At 39.9% G+C, this 18,579-nt stretch overlaps 1 long non-coding RNA gene across 1 annotated transcript in view; it reads right to left on the minus strand.

The window, feature by feature from the left end:
- Nucleotides 1-272: 272 nt before the first annotated feature.
- Nucleotides 273-18,579, minus strand: part of LOC132302179 (uncharacterized) — a 30,215-nt gene continuing 11,908 nt past the window's right edge. The window contains exon 4 of the long non-coding RNA XR_009480761.1: nt 273-684. This is a non-coding gene — a long non-coding RNA (uncharacterized LOC132302179). The remainder of the gene's footprint in view (nt 685-18,579) is intronic.

The raw sequence follows: 18,579 nt of genomic DNA on the forward strand, positions 1-18,579 counted from the left end.
AGTACCAATGCGGACACGGGATACACATTGATACATCAAAAATTAATGATATATAAGTAATCATTTTATCATCAGTAATATATATTTAAATTTCAAAACATTTCTAGCCGTATCTAACACGTGTTCAAGTGTCCGACACCGCCACAGCACCTCTGATTGAAGTGTCCGTGCTTTTTAGGTATGCTTATTTATGTCACTAACATGAAATTTTCACAGGCACATCGATAAGTACTGAAGCACTGTTATGCATAAAGCTTCACATCTTTCTTAGCATTGCTGCCACTATCTTCAAACATCAGCAACACATTCAACAAGGACCCCCATGGTATGGCACTTAAAAAGCTCTAATTTCAACTGCTCACTTAAGGTGTTCAAACCATTTCAGGTGTGAATCAAAGTAAATCCCATAATTCTTTAAAACATAAAAAGAAAATAATAAATACCTAAGCCAAACATGGAATCATAAAGAGTAATATGTTTATATGTATGACTATTGAACGTACAAATATATGTGTGTTAAACATGAGTTTGGGTATGTACCACCAATAGTCATATTTAGCTCGCTATTTTGCCTTTGTCTTGGTGTCTTTGGGTCTTAACTCTCAAGTCCCAAGTTAAGTTACTGAGTCGAGATTGGAAAAAGAGATGAGTCGTCGTATCTAGCTTCTTGTGAAAATAGGAGACCTGTCACCAAAACAAGCACATTATCAAGTATGTAACTGTCACCAAGACACGCACATTCTCAAGTATATATAACTAGGTTCTCCAATAATAACTAGACCAATTCATGTGTTCTCAATCACGTATGTATAGACATCAAATATATGAAAATTATTCTAGGAAAATTCTAAGATATATTTCCAACATCATTTTGCTTCACTTACAATTAGTATACAAATATGGAATCTCTCTGTACGTATTATTCATGTTCTTTCTTTTTATCTACGTACAAGGGGAAAAAAAAATATAGAACATCAAATATATGAAATTATTCATGTTCTTTCTTTTTCTGTGTGTAGAAAAAGAACACTGTCAACAAACCAAGATGATCTCTGTCATCTCACTCATCCAACAATCTTAGATCCAACAACTGAAACTCTATTTGCAGTGGACCCGACAAGCTCAACCTCCTCATTGTTGGAAGGACCCGCCCATACCCTAGAAAATACCAAGATTATGTAATGGCCCTCATCACCCAACACCTCCTGTGCAGTAGCACAGTACCCCAGCCCTAGTATTCAGTGTGGGCAGGCACACGGGAAACTTCTACCATGACATTGATGACCGCTTCATTCCGCTCTTCATCACTATCCATTCCCACTACCATGATAGGAATGTTGTCCTCACGTTCGTCAACTGCAGCGATTGGTGGCTACTCAAGAACACAGACCTAATTCCCCTACTTCACGCGCCACCCGATCATCAACCTATATTAAGAAACCAACACTCGTTGCTTCCCATCAGCGATTTTATGCCTGATAAGGCACGGTGCAATGACTGTGGACCCCACATTATTACCTGGTCCCCACCCAAAAACAATCCTGGATGTCCATGCACTCCTAAGAACTGCCTATGGCCACGGCCATGCAATACCAACACAGCAAATAGAAATACTACTAAAGCTTTTACTACTAAATCGGAGAGTCAATCGGAGGATACTGAACATAAATAAAGTCCACCGAACTGTGACTGACGTCGGGATTGGCGTGGTGGTTTTTGAGCCAACAATTGACAAGCTTTTGCATGAAGCATATAGACTTATTGAAGCTAGCCATGCAATGGTAGGGGTGCATTGTGCAAGACTAACACAAGCATTCCTCCTCCAGCCAAGGGCGGTGTTCATGTAGGTGGTGCTGATCGGATTAGGTTTGTTGGCAAACAATTGTTACAAAAGTATTGCTAATAGAGTGGGGTTAGACTATATAGAGTATGACATATAAGTGCATGAGACAAGCTTAGTAGGGAAGTATGAAAGTGACGGTTTCAAGCTAAAAGACCCAGACATTTTTCTAAATGGAAGTTGGTCCAAAATGCATCCATGATACAATGGACCAACGTTGAGCTTGATTGAAAAATTGGATTCAAACTCTCTTAACCTCAATCTTAGTCTGCTTCGAAAGTCAATATAAACACCTTATATTTTCTGAAAACATATGCAAGCATAACTGAAGGATATACAAAAATAATTCAGTGCAATCTAGCAATTTGATTGCTAGACTTTGTTCCTTTTGTATTTGTCATAACACATTTAAATCATGAGCGTGCTTTGAGTGTCGAACTTCAAACAATATAAGTGCTACAAGGATTTTCCAACAATGGAAACATCTTCTACACAATTACACGTCGCGGACAATACTAGTCATGGAGATCATTGTGCCAAGGAGGAGTGGGTTCAAGGAGAACGTCAGGCGTGAGTTTAGGTCAGAGATACTAGCATTTTTTATTAGTCTGCATAACCTAGTTGTCTTCATTTCCTTACAGTAATCTGATCTGCCTAGGGCCCTAGACCAAGTAGATTTCCCAGGGAAGTACATGCCTTTGAAGACATGAAAGAATAGAGATTAGAGAGTTATCCTCAATAGTTTCTTTGTCTCAAACCATCTCTCTTCTTCTCTTCATGTCTGTGAGCTGCCTGCCCCATCCCGCATCCATCCTTCCATCGTTTAGCCACTGACGAACTAAAGTATGCATTAAAATCTACAATCAATAGAAGATTCACGAAAAGTAGCCAAGCACAATAGCACAAGCTTATCAATAGGTAAAAATCATGCATTCATATATGTGGATGTTTTTAAATATTTAATTGTTTTTATCTGTGACATGAATGATTTTTACTTGCTTTCTGGTTAGTTGAAATTCATATTTTGAATTTTAAATTTGCATCTATAATATGAGTCAATAAATATTGAATTTCTCTTTTATGATGAATTTGCTTATTTAGTCCGCAACATGAAAATTTTACAGGTACAGCTATAAACATTGAAAGCTAAGGGTGGAATCAGAAAGTTAACAAGGACTAATATATAATTATGCATAAATGTACAAAACTGCAAGGAATGAGGAAGAAAAAAGGTTCAACAACAGTAGCTGTATGCTTGGCGGTGTTTGTATCCGTCTTCTTTCTTGATGTCATCGTCACAATCTTCAGATCATCAGTCTCATATTCAATTAGGACTGAGGGTATGGCGTATCAAAGCTCTAAAAAGACTAATTACTTTCCTTTCATATACACCATATTAAGCACAAAGTAGCTATATCCTAAACCTTCCTCTTCCTTCTATTCACACTACCCTTTCTCTAGTTAGTACTTACAAAAAGCATGCATTTTGTGTGCTTACTACCAGTATAGTTAAAAGTGTTATATCTCTCCTTCGTTTTCTATTTATTTATTATTATTATTTTTTTTTCTATGTAGAACAAAAGCTCTGGGAAGAAGTCACAAATAGGCCAAGGCACACGACGCCGATCAGATGTGATCATTTTGATTTTTATGATATGTGTCATGTCACCAGTCCAAACATCTTGGAACCAACAACTGCGACTCTATTTGCAGTGGAATCCACCAACTCAACATCACCATCGTCCGAAAGGATCCGCCCTTACCCTCATAAATTCCAATTGTCCATAATGCCCTCCATCAAGGAGTTAACACTCACCACAGCCCCACCCAACACCACCTCCTGTGGAGTCACACACAGAAGCCCAGCCCTAATATTCAGTACAGGTGGATACACTTCGAATTTCTTCCATGACGTTAGTGACGGCTTCATTCCACTCTTCATCACCATCAATACCTACTTCCCTGATAAAGATGTCATCTTCGCTATTGTTGATTATAAAGATTGGTGGCCACGTAAGTATGCTGAACTGTTAACCCAATTAACTCGCCACCCAGTCATCAATCTTGACAAAGGAACAACTACCCATTGCTTCCCATCAGCAATTGTGGGGCTCATTACGCATGGCCCCATGACTGTGGACCGCAGACGAAAAGCTGGTTCCCACCCAAAGACGATGCTCGACTTCCGTGCCATGTTAGCAAATGCCTATGGCCAAGCCAACACAATGCCATATCAACAACAGATAAAAAAAGCTCAACCGAAGCTAATACTACTGAACCGCAAACAAAACCGCAGGATCCTAAACATAGACGAAGTGCGGAGAGCCACAGCAGCAATGGGGTTTGAAGTAGTTGTTTTTGAGCCAACAGTTGACACCCCCTTGCGTGAATCTTTTAGGCTCTTTGACACTAGTTATGGACTGATAGGGGTGCATGGTGCAGGACTAACACACGCATTATTCCTCCGACCTGGGGCAGTGTTTATACAGGTTGTGCCAATCGGAGTAGTTTGGCTGGCACAACATTGTTTCCAAGGAATGGCAACTAGTGCGGGATTAGACTACACTGAGTACAAAGTAGAAGCGCGGGAAAGCAGCTTAGCAGGGAAGTATTCAATTGACAGTTTGGAGCTTACAAACCCACGAGCTATTGTAAATGGAAATTGGTCCAAAATGGATGCATATATGACCCAAGATGTTAACATAGACATATTGAGATTTAACAGATATCTAAAGAAGGCTTATGAGAAGGCTAAGAAATTGATGATACGGGAACGTTTGTCTATTGAAGGTCAGGCCAAAACTACAAAAGTTGCAGTGGAATGACGACAATTTATGTGTAATGATGATATTAGAGATTCAGAGTAAAAAAACATTGTCCTGGCACATAGAATTCAAATTCAAAGAGCTTAAATAGAATAATAGGCTAACACTGAGTTATGTTGAGTTGAGTCTTCTAAATAGAGGTCATGTATGTTGTCAGGGGCTTATTTGTTATTACTTATATAATGTTGGGGCTTATGTGTAATTTCAGAAACTTGTTATTATAAATAGAATGTGGTGGAAGGATGAAAGGATTCTTTCATTCTTTCTCTCTTTCCCCATCTCTTTCTCTTTTTCTCTCATCCGCTTTCTTCTCTTTTTCTTCTTCTTTATCACTTACTTTTGATTTGATTATATCTTAAAGTCAACATGGTATCAGAGCATGATTTGTAAAGCTCTAGGTTTGAAGTTGAAACCCTAGGGCAAGTTTGTGTAAACCCTAGTGGGTGTGAAGGGTTTTGAAGAGATTCCAAGATGGGATTCGTTTGCAAGGAAGTAGTGTTAATCAAATCCACACGTACCGCGGATCCAACTCATCTGGTATGGTCTACTTTGTTGCTTTCTAGGGTTTGTGTGGTGACTGTGTGGTCGCTTTTTTATGCATCTCAGAAGACAGTAATCTTTTTAATTAAAGTTTGTATGTTAGAGAGGTGGTTCTCTACTTATTTTGTTGCTGTTTTTGTTTCTGAGGATTGTATACCCAAAAATTGTTTGATAAAATGTCTGCCCAGAGGTGACTTCAAAAGAAGTTAGGTCTTCTCCTAGTTTGACTCCAGTATTGGGAGGTAGTAATGATCACCATCTAGGCCTTTGTATTACGATTCGGCTGGATGAGACGAACTATATGGAGTGGGCTCAATCTGCTCATATGCATATCACTGGTCGTAGAATGATCGACCATATCAAAAGGACTATCACGTATCCCTCCAAGAGTGATCCTGCATTCAAAGAGTGGAGTGCAAATAATGAACTAGTTATGACGTGGTTGTTGCAGTTCATGTAGCCACAGATTAGCAAAGAGTTTCTGTTTGTGAAAACAAGCTAAAGAGCTTTGCACGACTGTGGAAGAGACGTATTCCTCGGTTGGTAATTTTGCAAAACTGTATGAACTCCAACAACAAATTTCAAGATTCAAGCAGGAAGACCAAACTCTTGCTACATATCACCACACTCTATGTGGTAAATGGAAAGAGTTAGATCACTACTAAGACTACATATCTGTGTGTGCAGCTGATGTTAAAGCATTTCATTTTATGGTAGAAAGGAATCGAATCTATGAGTTCTTAGGTGGTCTGCATCCGAGATACGAGCATGCTAGGGTACAAGTGTTAGGCAGGTATCCAGCCCCTACTTCTGTTAGAGATGTGTTTTCGTATATCCAAGCTAATGAGAGTAGAATGAAGGTTATGTCTGCACCTGTATACACTAAGCCTGAGCCAGAAGTACCATTATCTGAGAGATCTACTCTTGCCACACAACAATGGAACAAGCCCAATCCTCTAAAAGGAGGAAAACAGGATGACAAAAGCAAGTTGAGGTATGATTATTGTGGGCGTACGCGCCACACTAGGGAAACATTATGGAATCTACACGATCGCCCTACTCCAGCTCCTGCTAATGCGAATGCTAGGCCAAGGCCTGGCCCATTTAGGAGGTTATCTACGGCACATACTGTAGAGTGTGAGACTGCTTCTACTGGTCATGCCTCCTTAGGGCCACCGAGTTCTTTATCCGGGGCTGAACTTGATGCTCTCCAACATCTACTAGCACAACATTCCTTCGTTTCCACCTCTAACTTCACTCAGACAGGTACCTCTCATTCGGCACATCAGGTTTCCACATTATCTGGTGGACCACCCAGGATCATTGATTCGGGAGCCACTGATCACATGACTAGTATGGCATCTGATTTTTCTTCATACAGTTTATGTTCTGGTAAGGATAAGGTTAGAGTGGTTGATGGCACCTTCACCTCCATTGTAGGGAAAGGCACTGTTTTGGCCTCTCCTAATCTTTACCTTATCCTCTGTTCTTCATGTCCCAAAGTTTACCAATAACCTCCTTTCTGTCAGTCACATTACAAAAGGCTTGAATTGTTGTGTAACTTTTTTCCATCTCACTGTGTGTTTCAGGACTTGGACACGGGGAAGACGATTAGAAGTGGACGTGAGGCCAATGGCTTGTATTTGCTAAACGCGAGGCCACATTCTGATTATGTTGCAAATCAATCTAATGTTAGGAATGGTAATGTCAATAAAGATCTAGTAATGCAATGGCATAATAGACTAGGTCATTTACCTCTTCCTGTTTTGAAGCATATGCTTTCCCAGTTTGCTTATGTTGAATCTTTTGAGTTAAATTGTGAAACATGCGTACTTGCCAAACAATGTCGTGTTTCTTATCCTACTGGTATTAATAAAAATACAGCTCATTTGCAGCTTGTTCATTCTGATGTGTGGGGTCCTGAATCTACTACTTCGTTACTTGGTTTTCGTTACTTTGTTGTGTTTGTTGATGACTTTAGTCGATATACTTGGCTTTATCTTATGAAAACTAAAGATAAAGTTCATTCCATTTTTAAAACCTTTCATAGGATGGTATGTACTCAGTTTGGTTGTCCTCTCAAAATCCTTCTATTTGATAATGGAAGAGAGTTTATGTATAGTGGTCTTGCTTCTTTTTTTGCTGATCACTGGATTGTCCATCAAACCTCTTGTGTCGATACACCACAACAAAATGGTGTAGCTAAAAGAAAATACCGTCATATTACGGAGGTAGGGCTGCAAACAAACCGAGCCGTTCGCAAACTACTCGGGCTTCGCTCGTTAATTACTCGACTCGAGCTCGGTTCATTTATAAATGAACCAAGCTCGAGCCGAATTTTGAGGCTCGATTCATAAACGAGCCGAGCTTGAACATCAGTAGGCTCGGCTCGTTTGTTCATGAACTGTTCACGAACAGAGCTCGATAAGGCATTCACGAACATACTCAATTATAATATATATATATTACATATCCAATTATAATATATAATTTTATGTTATGAAGGCTTAGTCCACAGGCCCATTAAATTTTTTAGTTATGTTTTAGACCCAATTTTATTATTTATTCATTTTAAAACAAAAACCAAGCCCATCTGTACAATCAAACACAAGCCCTTAATTTTTTTAGTTATGTTTTAGACCCAATTTTATCATTTATTCATTTTAAAACAAAAACCAAGCCCATCTGTACAATTAAACACAAGCCCATCTATACAATCAAATCTAAGCCCATGTCTTATGTATAACCCTAATCATATTTCCTTTTTCTAAAATTATCAGTAGCCCAAGCAGCAGCGGCAACACACTCAACAATTTGCTTTCTGTCATGGAATCTTACTTCTCTCTCTTTCTCTTCTTATATTTGATTTTTATGTATTAATTGTCTTTTATCCAAACTGATTTTTAGTATAGATTTTGGGGTTTACTATTGATCTGTGCATCTCTCAACTTCTGCCATCAAAATCAACTCTGGTAAATTTAATTTTCGATCAAATTTATCACTTTCTTTCTCTTTTTCTCTCAAACTTCTCTTTTTTTATTGTTACAAATCTATTTCTCTCATTTTTTTTTTTTTTTAAATCAGTTAGATGCGAAAAAAAAAAGAAGAGAAGCTCGAGCTCGGCTCGAGGCTCGTTGAATAGAGCCGAGCCGAGTTTGAACCAAAATTTCTTGGCTCGGCTCGAGCCGAGCTTGAGCATTCGATCACTTAAGCCGAGCCGAGCTCGAGCACACCATGGCTCGGCTCGATTGCAGCCCTGTACGGAGGTGACCCGTTCTCTTCTAATTGGGATGTGAGTGCCTAAAAGTTATTGGGCTAATTGTCACGGGCTTAAAGTTTCAGCACCACTCTAGCTGCTCCCGTGCGGCACCAAGACGTTGCTTCCACTCTCGCAAGTACTTGGTCAACCTAATTCCCTTGCACACCTTAGCCAACACACTCCCCTCGTGCGCTTACTAGTGTTGTAGTTGCACTCGCCCTCTCCTCACTTGGCTTGCACACTCACACACACTAAGACACTTAAGTTGGCAAGGAAAGAACACTTCTATTACTTCAAAGAATGCTTTGTACAAGGCTAGCACTCAAGCTCTCTACAAGGCTCTCAAGACTCACTCTAGGACTTGTTGTTTGCAAAATGAAGTCCTACTCCTATTTATAGGCATCCCCATCCCTAATGGACGGCTACGATGCATTCTAACCAACGGTGAAGATTGATTATCTAGAATCTTCTCCCACCTTCTTCACACTTCCATACTTATCTACTAGTATCTACAACATTCTAAAATTCTCCATACTACTCCACACAACTCTGGAGAACTCTAGAACCTTCCACACACTTCTACACATATCTAGAATCTTCCACATAACTCTAGACTATTCCGGAAAACTCTAGAAACTCCCATGCCATGTAGCGTCCTCCTCAGCGTCTGCGTGTCGCAACCTCCATAGGTGGGGCGTGACATTCTCCCCCACCCATTTCCGTGACGCCCTCGTCACGGTTTCTTCAGCTGACTCAGCCTCTCGCAGGTCATCAACACTTGCGCATATGTCCTTGGCCCAAACGTACGAGCGCCCTTCGGGAGATGTGAGGTCCTCACGAACTCCATCGTGTTGATTGTCACCTCTGGACTCTCCTTCCTGCCCACGAGCGGCACCATGCATGCGGCCTTGCCTTCCTCGCCTCCAAATATCATCAACGCACCAAGGCATGGTAGTGGCGCGGCGTTGTTCCTGTCCATGAACTCCAGCCCCAGCACCATGTCGTGGTCGTCCATCTCCGCAACCTAGAAGTCGGCCTTGCCCTTCCATCCTTGCATGCATAGCTCCACCTCCTTGCACACTCTACTCACGTTTGCCTCCTCGGAGTTGATGGCCTTGATCCAGCCCTCCGTCTTGCGCATCTCCAAGCCAAGTCGTTGCGCCTCCTCCGGGGTAATGAAGTTGTGTGTGGCGCCCGTGTCCACCAACGCTTGCACGGCTTTGCCACCAACCTGCGCATCCACATAGCGCACCCCGGCTACCTTCTTCACCTTGCCCTTCTTCTTGGTGTCATGCGCCATGCTACTCAGCATCTGCATAGCCCCCATGTACCTGTCTTCATCGTTGCCCGCATTGTCCACCTTGCCTTTGCCCTTATCCTTCACAAGGGCGCTTATGGTCTTCTTGTTGGGGCAGTGTCGCAATATGTGCGGCCCTTCGCACAAGTAGCACTTCGGCTCCCACTTACCCTTATCGCGGCGCTCCCATTTGCCACTAGCCTTGGACTTCTCTCCATGGTCCTTGCCCTTATCATGGCGTGGGCGTCTCTCCTCGTCGCTGTGCTCATCATCACTTGACTTGGGCGAGCCCCTTTTCTTGAAGCGACGGTCTCCCCCACCTTTGTCGTGGTCCCTCTTGGGAGACGTGGCCCTCTTGTCATCGCGCCTAAAGTCTTCAAGGCGCTCCACTATAGCCATTGCGGATGCCAAGTCTCTAGGCTCCCTCCTTCTCAGCTCTGTGGCTTCCCAAAACTGCAACCCATCAATGAACAAGCACACGCGTTGCCGCTCCGGCATCTCTGGGATCTCCAGCATCAAGTTGGAGTACTCCTTCACATACTCCCTTATGCTGCCCTTCTGCTTCAGGCGCTTTAGGTTGATCATGGCGAGGTCCTCAACGCACTCAGAGTAGAACTGCCTCTTGAGCTGCCTCTTGAACTCCTCCCATGTATCAACTGCTCTTGCGCCCCTACCGGTGAAGCGCTTCCTCCACCATAGAGCGGCGGTGTCTGTGAGGTACATAGTGCCTGTCTGCACCTTCTCCTCATCATCCTCGATCTCCATGCACTCGAGGTACCGCTCCATGTGCCAGAAGAAGTTGTCAATCTGGCGCGCATTCCTCGCCCCATCGTACTCCTTGGGCTCCGGCGCCTTCTTCTTCCTTGGCTTCACCACGACCTCGCGCGCCTGGGAGAACTCCTTCTTGCACTCGGTAATCTCCACACGCAAGTCCTCTACCAGATCATGCAAGTCCCTTTCCTTCTCTTGCGCCTTGTTGGCAATGCCATCAATCAGCTCGTAGAGCTCCGTCATCCTTCTCTCGAGCCTATTAAACTTAGTCTCCGTGTAGACCAAGTGTGTGGCAAGCTTCTCCTCCAAGCTCTGCTCTAAGATGTGGACTTGGTGGTCTCCTCCGCTAGCCATGTCTACTCCAACAAAGCTCCCTTGACGAACCTGCTCTGATACCAACTGTCACGGGCTTAAAGTTTCAGCACCACTCTAGCTGCTCCCGTGCGGCACCAAGACGTTGCTTCCACTCTCGCAAGTACTTGGTCAACCTAATTCCCTTGCACACCTTAGCCAACACACTCCCCTCGTACGCTTACTAGTGTTGTAGTTGCACTCGCCCTCTCCTCACTTGGCTTGCACACTCACACACACTAAGACACTTAAGTTGGCAAGGAAAGAACACTTCTATTACTTCAAAGAATGCTTTGTACAAGGCTAGCACTCAAGCTCTCTACAAGGCTCTCAAGACTCACTCTAGGACTTGTTGTTTGCAAAATGAAGTCCTACTCCTATTTATAGGCATCCCCATCCCTAATGGACGGCTACGATGCATTCTAACCAACGGTGGAGATTGATTATCTAGAATCTTCTCCCACCTTCTTCACACTTCCATACTTATCTACTAGTATCTACAATATTCTAAAATTCTCCATACTACTCCACACAACTCTGGAGAACTCTAGAACCTTCCACACACTTCTACACATTTCTACACATATCTAGAATCTTCCACATAACTCTAGACTATTCCGGAAAACTCTAGAAACTCCCATGCCATGTAGCGTCCTCCTCAGCGTCTGCGTGTCGCAACCTCCATAGGCGGGGCGTGACATAATGCAACCTTAACAGCTACATACCTTATCAATCGCATGCCTTCTAAGGTTCTTGGTTATCAATCTCCCTTCTCTGTCTTACACCATGACACTGCCTTATTTATTGTCCCTCCGAAAGTGTTTGGTTATGTTTGTTATGTTCACATTTATCATCGCAAGGACAAAATGGACCCTAAGGCAATCCGATGTGTCTTTCTTGGATACTCCGCCACTCAGAAAGGGTATCGGTGTTAATGTGTTATAACCTTACCGCTCGTCGTCGCTTTGTCTCCATGAATGTTACATTCTTTGAGTCTATTCTTTTTTTTTCCACTGCTCGGGATTCTCTACAGGGGGAGACTACTATACAGGTAGAGAATCCGTTGTCCATTCAGAGGGAATGCCCCCTTCCTTTGCCTGTTCCATTCAGGGGGAGCTTCTTACTGAGGTGCCTATGTCTAGTCCTCCTAACACTAATGATTTGCAATAGGGAAAGCGGCCAATTGTCTACACTAGGAAGGCAAAACAAGTTATAGACTCACCCCAGGACCAAGAAGTCTCCCTCGATCCAGGTAATTCCTTAGTTGACATTGATACTCCTGATTCTTTTCCCAATAGCATTCATGTTGATCTTAATGTCCCTATTGCCTATCGTAAGGGTGTTCGTAGTTGTACAAAGCATCCCATATCTCAGTTTGTATCCCATGATGCTTTATCTCCAACATATCGTGCTTTGACTTTATGTATCTCCTTTGTATCTATTCCTTCTAGTGTTTCAGATGCTCTCAGTCAAACTCCATGGAAGAAAGCTATGCTTGAAGAAATGAAGGCCCTTGAGAAGAATGGTACTTGGGATATTGTTCCATTACCTAGGGGTAAGAAGCCAGTAGGCTGCAAATGGGTCTACACAGTAAATAATCATGCAGATGGAACAATTGAGATATATAAAGCTCGGTTAGTTGCAAAGGGCTTCACTCAAACCTATGGAATTGATTATCTGGAAACATTTGCTCCAGTTGCCAAGATGAACTCTATACGTGCTCTTCTTTCTTTTGCAGCTAATTTGAATTGGCCCTTACATCAGCTGGATGTAAAGAATGTTTTCCTTCATGGTGACTTGAAGGAAGATGTGTATATGACTATGCCACTAGGGTTTAAGCTTGCTAATGGTCAGAATTTAGTCTGCAAGCTAAATAAAGCTTTGTATGGGTTAAAGCAGTCTCTGAGTGCTTGGTTTGAGAGGTTCAGCACTATTGTGAAAAGAGTAGGGTACACATAGAGTCAGACAGATCATACTCTCTTCATCAAGAAGCACCAGGGCTGCACCACTTCCCTTATTGTATATGTTGATGATATTTTTATCATTGGAAATGATCCAGAAGAGATTCGTCGAATGAAGTCATTCTTAGGGACAAAGTTTGAGGTTAAAAACCTCGGATCATTGAGATACTTTCTTGGCATCGAGGTGTACAGATCGAAGAAAGGGGTGTTCATTTCTCAACGGAAGTATGTGTTAGATTTGTTGGCTGAAATAGGCAGGCCTGGAGCTAAACCGATTGATATTCCCATTGAGCAAAACCATAAGCTTAATGATGTAGATGGAGACCTATTAGATGATGTGGGAAGATTTCAACGATTGGTTGGGAGACTGATTTACTTATCTCTCACGCACGCGGATATTGCCTACATTGTTAGTGTGATTAGTCAGTTTATGCATGCTCCACGTACACCTCACCTTGAGGCAGCTCATCACGTTCTTCGCTACCTTAAGGGTTCACCTGGTAAGGGGATATTATTTGGCAGTCATGGCCACTTGCGTGTTGAAGCCTAGACTGATGCTGATTGGGCAAAGTCTGTGACAAATCGACAATCCACTTCAGGATATTGCACATTTGTTGGAGGTAATCTTATTTCATGGCGAAACAAGAAACAGTTTGTAGTAGCTAGATCTAGTGCAGCGGCTGAGTTCAGATCCATGGCACATGGAGTTTGTGAGTTGTTATGGCTATATACGATGTTGGGTGAGTTGGGTTATCCTGTTCGCGAGTCAATGAAGTTGTATTGTAACAACAAGGCTGCTATTAGCATTGCCCACAATCCTGTTCAACATGACAGGACAAAGCACATTGAAGTCGATCGACACTTCATCAAGGAAAAACTTCGTCTTTAGTTGATTTGTACTCTATACGTCAATACACATGATCAGGTTGCTGATGTTTTGACTAAGGGTGTGAGCAAGACTTGCTTACAAAATATGTTAGTCAAGCTAGGCATGATAGATATCTTTGCACTAGCTTGAGGGGGAGTGTTGTCAGGGGCTTATTTGTTCTTACTTATATAATGTTGGGGCTTATGTGTAATTTCTGAAACTTGTAATTATTAATAGAATGTGGTGGAAGGATGCAAGGATTCTTTCTCTCTTTCCCCATCTATTTCTCTTTTTCTCTCATCCGCTTTCTTTTCTTTTTCTTCTTCTTCTTTGTCACTTACTTTTGATTTGATTATATCTTAAAGTCAACATTGCATGAGTTCAGTTCTTTGTTACGTCAAGGAACAAACAGGAGTCCAGAAAATGATAAAGTAGCCTAACACAATTGCAAATATTTTATCTCAGAAACTAAGATTTTTTTTATAAATGGGTACTTTAGACTTGAAGCAAACTAGTCCAACACAATTGCAAATATTTTAGTTCAAAGTTGAATTAAATTTTATCCAATTTCAATTCCAATGCATTAATTCAGTGTTCCAAGCATAGCAAAAGTACGTATTCTCATATAGAACTTTTAAAATTTTAGCTTCAGAATAGGGTAGCTCCTAACTGACTTTTGACATAGATTTGCATGTAACACAAGACCACACCAAAATCATGATTATATAAGCATAGATAGAGAACTAGAAGCACTCACCACATGAAAATGGTTATGCACTTGTTTAGGTATGTTGACCATGACAACCACTGGCTATATATTTTCCTCCTATTGTTAGGAGATATGTCTTTTTCCACTGTGACAATAGTTGCATAATCTCACACTTGTCATTAATCAATCATTCACAAAAGAAGTTAATAGAAAAAAAGCTCTTTTTTTTGCAGAAAATTTAGGTGTCTCTAGTGATTTTGGCCTACCTATAATAATGAGGATTAATTGTATTTAGTGAGCTTTGAAATGATTGGATTCTAGTAACCTTACCATCACCTTTCAAACTAATTAAAGTGGATTTTCATATATGGTAAATTACTTCCTGTTAGTTGCCACAAGTATCCTGGTGTTATTACCAAATCCAAATCAAGCCTAAACCATAAGAATAATAAATTATCAAGTTTTTTAAGTCTAGAACTTCTAATTGTGACTCAAAATGTAAAAAGAGTATAAAAAGTCCTAGATGTTAACCACATATCCTAAAAATCTTAAACGAATCATTAAGCCTGCTATTAGAAAAACCATTTTTTTTTTTTTAACAAATTAAATCTGTATTAATTATTGTTAATAGAATATTTATTTCTATTAAAATTTAATATGTTATAAAGTATATTTTTCTTTTATGTATACACACCATTTTTGGCAAGTGTTATGTAAATACTAAATAATATTACAAGGGCATATTTGCCTCGGTGCTTTTTTATTTATACATAGTAAATGGGAGAGAACTACAACAGAGAGGGAACATCTAACTTAACAGCATCATAAAAACCAACTAGGCCATGAAGGACACTTGAAGAATGGCCTTCTGCAATCAAAGGAGGCTTTACAAACCGGAAAAAATAAATAAATAAAAATAAATAAATAAATAAATAAAACCTTGTTGATCAGTAACAATTACGAACTGATGTGGCGATGATTGATAGAAACCTTGTAAAAGGAGAGAGAGTGTATTTATCTATTCCTGACAAAAAGTCCGATTGTATCTATGGAGTCACACCAAAAAACCAATTCGACATTGTAGCATTATTCTTTACAAAGTCTTCAATATGTTTAAGAACGATGCATACCAAAATATATACGTACATTTATATACGCATACATGAGATGATGAGATGGTCTATTTGTCTGTTGAATCATATGGTCCCAAACCCTACCATGGGTTTATTAGTCATGTCTCTGTTCTCTTCAAAAGTGGTTGTTTGTTAAGTCCTTTAAATTTCCATTTTCTCAATTCTTTTGATTTTTGTTTTGCTAGTTGAGCTAGTGTAGGGTGTGGCTATATATAACTAAGATATGGTGTTGTGGGGTCCGTTGACCATTTTGAAAATGTCGTGTTTATTCTTGTGGGTCAATAGTTTGATGGCACAACTAGATCTTGTCAATCACGAGACTTGCCTTTGATGGTGAGGTCTGATTAAGGGTTTATAAAGGGCAATTTTGGAAACCCAGGCCCAAATTCATCGGGCTTTGATGGATCAGCAGAACAAACCAGTCTGGGCCTAAAAACCAAACACCAGCCTGTAGGCATTCGGATACCGATTGAAGGCTTCGCTAGGGATGGACTGCGAGCTTAGAACTGACTTTTTTTTATACACACGCATACACAGGTTTATTTTTATTTTTATTTTTATTTTTATTTTTTCTCTAAGGTTCATGTGGGACAGGAACTGCATGTAACCAGTGGTGGATTATAGACTATTCTAAGAGGTCCGACATCACCATCGCCGAGGGAAAAAAAACTATCTCAAGATATTTACATTTATCTTCAGAAAGCTACAAAAATTGTACCTATCGTGTGTCCAGTTTTTTTTTTTTTTTCCTTCCAATGGTGTCGGGCATCTTAGAACACCTCCATAATCCACAACCAGACCTGTGCAATCTCCCGTCTCACATGCACCAGGTAATTAGAGGAAAATTTTCCGGAGGTGCAGTAAGGGGATTCGAGGTTTGAACTGATAATCTTTTTGTATTTTATGATATTAAATATTTCAATATATGTAAAAAATTATTTGCAAATGATAAGAATCAAAGTGTTCCCATATATGCAATGAAGTAATTCGTTTCTCCCCTAAACGTTTAGTAGGTACATAAGCCTACGTACTAAAGGTAGGCACTAATTTTTGTTTTGGAGAGTAATTGAGTTTAATTTAAAACAACGAAACCTATAAAAACAGTTTTAAGAGAATTTAAGCCCTCATTACTCTACTTTTCATTACTCCTCCTAATAAACCAAAGTAACACCTGAAACTAAATTAACTCCAACTCTCAAATACTAATTAGGCAATTTGATACATATATATATTAGAAACTGAAATAACTCACTAATTTATTTTGAGGTGCATTAATTACAACTCTAAGCATTATAAATGTTTTGGAAAGTTGATTTCCTTATTTTCTGGTATCCAAACCACACATATGCTTCAGTTTTGGATTTTACAAGTTTTATCTTAAAAGGTAAGTCTTTATATTCTCTTATCTTATTTATTTATTTTTTAAGTGGTTAATTCTTTATTTTTCACTTTATCCATCTGATTTGTTGTATTCCATTTTTTATCGTCTCTTAGATATAATTGTCTTGTTCTTCTTGGGATTAGATGTAATGTTTGGCTAGTCAGTTTTCTACGTTTTTTTTTGTATTTATATTTTTTGGGTAAACAATTTGAACAATGGAAGTATATTTCATTATCATATTTATATCTCGTCATTTGATGGAAATAGAATTTTTCTGATGGTCTTATTCTAGGAAGTATGGAACACAGGTACGACACGACAGCATGCATATGTCAAAAAATTAATTATGTAATATTTTATTCTATATGTATATATAATAATCTATAATTTTTATTCTTCTTTTTCGTAGTTGATGCCCAAGCTCGCCCCGCCCACCCCCCCCCCCCCCCCCCCCAAGGAAATGTTTAGAGTTGATGCTTAATGAGGCACCAGGGTCAAATGACTTACCCACTTGAGCCAACCCCTTGGAAATAGTCGAACCTAAAAAATTTACTCATTTTGTCATGCAATCGTGAAAGAAATCACTAATTTGCAGCTTAAAACTAGATGTTTGTTATTTTTTATTTTCTTAAATCTATATTCTTTTTGTAATTAACCTATAATATATTTTAAATGGCATTGAATCTCATTCTTCTACAAAAATTTACTTACTAAACCACCCCGCTATGTTCTGAAAGTGTCCAAAACGTGTCCAAGAAAAAAATTAAATAATTAAATTTGAGAACACTTCTAGCCATGTCTGCACGTCCGACACGTGTCTGACACCGCCACAGCACCCCCGGGTGAACTGTTGGTGCTTTCTAGGTCTGGTTATTTATGTCACTAACATAAAAATTTTACAGGCACATCTATAAGTACTGAAGCTTATGCTTTTACTAAGAAAGTTGAAAAAGGACTAGAGATTTATATCAAAAGCTCACCAACAGTAATGCATAAAGCTTCAAATTTACAAGTAATGAAGAAAAAAAAGGGTTCAACAACTAAATTTGTATGTTCGGTGGTGTCCCTATTTGGCATCTTTCTTAGCATTGCTGCCACAATCTTCAAATCATCAGTAATATATTCAACAAGGACTCATGGACCATCGTATGGCACTTAAAAAGCTCTAATTTCAACTGCTCATTCACGGTATTAAACGATTTCAGATGTGAATCAAAGTAATCCCATAATTCTTTAAAACATAAAAAGAAAATGATAAGTCCCTAAACCAAACATAATGTTAAGAACATGCATTTATCGGAGTAGCAATGAAATCATAAGAATAATATGTTTATATGCACAATTATTGAAAGTAAAAAAATACGTGTGTGTTAAACATGAGTTTGGATATGTACGACCAAAGTCATATATAGCTCGCTGTTCTACCTTTGTCTTGGTGGCTTTGGGTCTTATCTCTCAAGTTCAGGGTTAAGGTGTCAAGACAGGTGGACAGAAGAAAGAAAAAAGAGTCGTATATAGCTCCTTGTGAAAATAGAAGACCTGTCACCAAAATACACACATTCTCAAGTGGTTTCCAAGAATAACTTCTCTAGTTCCTCAACCAGTTCATGCCTTCTCAATCATGTATATCTAGATATCAATGTA

The sequence above is a fragment of the Cornus florida genome, unplaced genomic scaffold, assembly GCF_030987335.1.
Source record: "Cornus florida cultivar Cherokee Brave unplaced genomic scaffold, ASM3098733v1 CherokeeBrave_3.0.0_Hap2_Chr04, whole genome shotgun sequence".
Lineage (NCBI taxonomy): Eukaryota > Viridiplantae > Streptophyta > Magnoliopsida > Cornales > Cornaceae > Cornus > Cornus florida.